This window comes from Pristiophorus japonicus, chromosome 7 (assembly GCF_044704955.1).
Source record: "Pristiophorus japonicus isolate sPriJap1 chromosome 7, sPriJap1.hap1, whole genome shotgun sequence".
Lineage (NCBI taxonomy): Eukaryota > Metazoa > Chordata > Chondrichthyes > Pristiophoridae > Pristiophorus > Pristiophorus japonicus.
Genome location: NC_091983.1, coordinates 210120698 through 210123837, shown reverse-complemented (window position 1 = coordinate 210123837; position 3140 = coordinate 210120698). Strand labels below are relative to the sequence as shown.

The window sequence follows — 3140 nt, the reverse complement described above, 5'->3', positions numbered from 1 at the left end:
TGTGGGACTGCACACTACACCAGTAGCCTTTAAACTCATTCACAAAAATGTCTGGAAAACACGGCAGTGTGAGAGTGGTACCTTGGAATTATTGAAGAGAGATTCTCCATAGGATATAAAAACCTTCATTCAAGAACCACCGCCAACTACATGAATAAGCAGAACATTCACACAGCATGCTGCTTGCAGGCTCCTGCCAGACAGCGGGGGGTGTGGCTGACAGCAGATGTGTTTTGTTAAAGTTAAATGCACAACATAAAAACTGACATCTAATGGTTTCACTGGTATAAAATGCCAATGGGTATGGAGTACCCTATACAAACCACCAATGCAAATCTTCTGCTATCACATTAGCAGTGATAAACGCCCCCCCATATCCCTGGCTCTTTCCGTCATGCAAAGTTACATGCCAGAGGTTTTTTTATCACGGTCCATCATATGAGAAAAGTGACCCACCTTCTTCTTTCCAGAACACCACAAAACACTACATGATGCATATTGAAGCATTCGTCCCTCTATAACAGGCCCGAAGATAAGTGGGGATAAGGAAGATAATTCGATCCATCTAATTAGAAAGAGCCTACAGTCCTCCCATTGTGGCATTCGATTCTTTTTGAAATAATTCCAGGGTTTCCTGCTCCACAGCTCTATCCCAAAGTGATGTGACTTTGTGGATGCTATTAAAAAATTCTAAGTTTTACTTTACTTGTTTTCCCTCTTGCAGACAATAGATGAGAGAACAATGGTTTCGTTTATGGGACTGATCGGTGCTTCAAAACATACAATTCCCTTTCACTACAGGCATTTTGGACAAAGAAAAACCTATAGATTCAAAATGAAGTCTCTCCAATACGTTAGATTTCTCTCCCCCCAGCACTAAAAGGAGTATTTAAAAATAAATAGCCTACATAGAAAAAAACCTTGAATCTCATATGTATATAAAAAGTATCTGCTCCACATCACAATATAGAGCCAATGGAATATTATGGAGTAAACTCACATCAGACTCTGTCGTAATTACTATGGGTTTAATATTGCTTGGATGCGATAAGCATCTCTTTTCCCCTCTTTAGTGCAGTACACACGGAACTGGAAGGACACCATGGGAAGGACACACAGATGATGTCACGAACTGCCAGAGCCAAGCTCCAGTCTAAGGATTGTGCCCGAGACTGGATTACAGAGGTCAACTCCCTCCCGAGTTTGTTGCATGACCGAGGGAGCAGGGTATGAAGTTGACCAGCTCTCTTCTCACTACCAATACCACTTTTCAGTTAATCCTGGAGTTATGCCCAAAAACAGCCTGGGCTGACTTGCCTACCATTTCACTTTCCCTCCATGGGGTTAACTGCCCAATTTCTGCTTATAGGGCTTTTAGCCCCTCGAGCCTGTTCCGCCATTCAATGAGATAATGGCTGATCTGCGACCTAACTCCATACACCCGCTTTCGCTCCATATCTCTTAATACCTTTGGTTAACAAAAAGCTATCAATCTCAGATTTAAAATTAACCATTAATCCAGCATCAATTGCCATTTGCAGAAGAGAGTTCCAAACTTCTACCACCCTTTGCATGTAGAAGTGTTTGCTAATTTCACACCTGCTTAGCGCTTCCCAAGTACAATCTGCATAAAATACATGATGTCAATTAAATGCTTTACAGCCACCTGCAACATACAACTCAAGTGCAATAGATATGACAACATTTTCAGCTGCAGCCTTCGAGTTTAGACACTATTTAGTGTATAATCACTGCATAGTTCCAGAACATCTATTTAGCCCAAAACCAATTCAAATGATTGTGTTGCACGACGTGCCAGCATTATGTGGTCTGAACTTTGTTTAAAAAGTCTCGTTAGAAATGCACACAAGCTTTTCAGTCATGCAAGGAATGTAACCGAGGAATTATATAATGCAGTGTCATTTGTACGTTTTAGGATTTGTCGTGTGGTTAACTGGAAACTTAATTGCAGGTAGTTTTTGCTTTAGCTATGTTTTATCAACATAAAGTAAAATGCTTTTAGAGGAAGACAGGTTGTTGTTTATAACTAAAATGATCTAAAAAGTAATGGATTAAACAGGCCAATTTTAAACTGGGAGAACTGTTGATTCAGATTTGCACAGAAGAACTTCACTGGCGAAATTACCCTCTGGTGCAAGATAACTAGAAAGATGCTGTGAATCTTTAGCCTTAAATGACCCTGACCAATTAAATCGTGCTAGATTTTTTTTTAAATTCTTTGAATTTTTGAAAAAAAAGAAACAGGAAGCTTTGTTACAACTTCAGTGCTCTTACTTACTATACCACATACTTCCTCTATAGAAACTGTGGGCCAGCACGCTGAGAGATATTTCGCTCGATACTCTTATTCAATTACTATAAATCTAATACCTGTATTAGGTTTTCACAGAAAACAAGGTGCAGATCAGACTGTACAGACATATTTAGAATATTATCTGCAAAAAAAAATATGGCTCAGAAACTATAACATACATGCAGGATTTAAGTGAAATTTATAGTTAATTTTAGTTCCCCTGCAATAATTGTGGGTTTTACACTGGTCGAAAGTTAATAGTGCAACATTATTGGCTACATTACATGTCCAATAGTAGCATAAATATAAACGTAGCAGGCAAATAGTAACAATTGGAATCTCTTGTCACTTACCATTGCAGGAACTTTTCCCTGCCTGTTTTCTTGAATAGGCGACTTCCCCATTTATGCCCCGTTCCCCTCAATGACAGCTTGACTCCTGTCAACCTGCCTTGCACAAGTTCAGCGAATCTAATTTCTTTTTCTTTTATTTTTGGTCACCCCACCCTCCCCTCCTTTTCCTTGCTTCCCTTTGCAAGAGATGTCCTTCTGGTCCTCGGCATTGCCGGAGATGCCAGTCAGTTGTGTGTTGTGTGTTGGTCTCTGAGCAGCCAGTTGCCTGTAATTCAGTCTGTAGTCAGTCAGTCACAGGCTGCCTCTGCCTCTGCCTCTTGTGGTCACACCCCCTGGCGGCACGGGCGGGCTCGGGCTCGGGCTCTGGCTCGCGCTCTGCTCGCCCCCCTCCGCCCCTGGGAGCGCGCGCCGCCCGCAGCCCCAGCTACCGTAAAGCCCAGAGTGCGAGCTGTGCACACTGCAGCCTCCACGCA

The 3140-nt window shown here is 41.8% G+C and overlaps 1 long non-coding RNA gene across 7 annotated transcripts in view; it reads right to left on the bottom strand.

Moving 5' to 3' along the window:
* Nucleotides 1-2855, bottom strand: part of LOC139267437 (uncharacterized) — a 584220-nt gene extending 581365 nt beyond the window's left edge. For all 7 annotated transcript variants that reach the window (XR_011593903.1, XR_011593905.1, XR_011593907.1 and 4 more), the window contains exon 1: nt 2668-2855. This is a non-coding gene — a long non-coding RNA (uncharacterized lncRNA). The remainder of the gene's footprint in view (nt 1-2667) is intronic.
* Nucleotides 2856-3140: the final 285 nt, after the last annotated feature.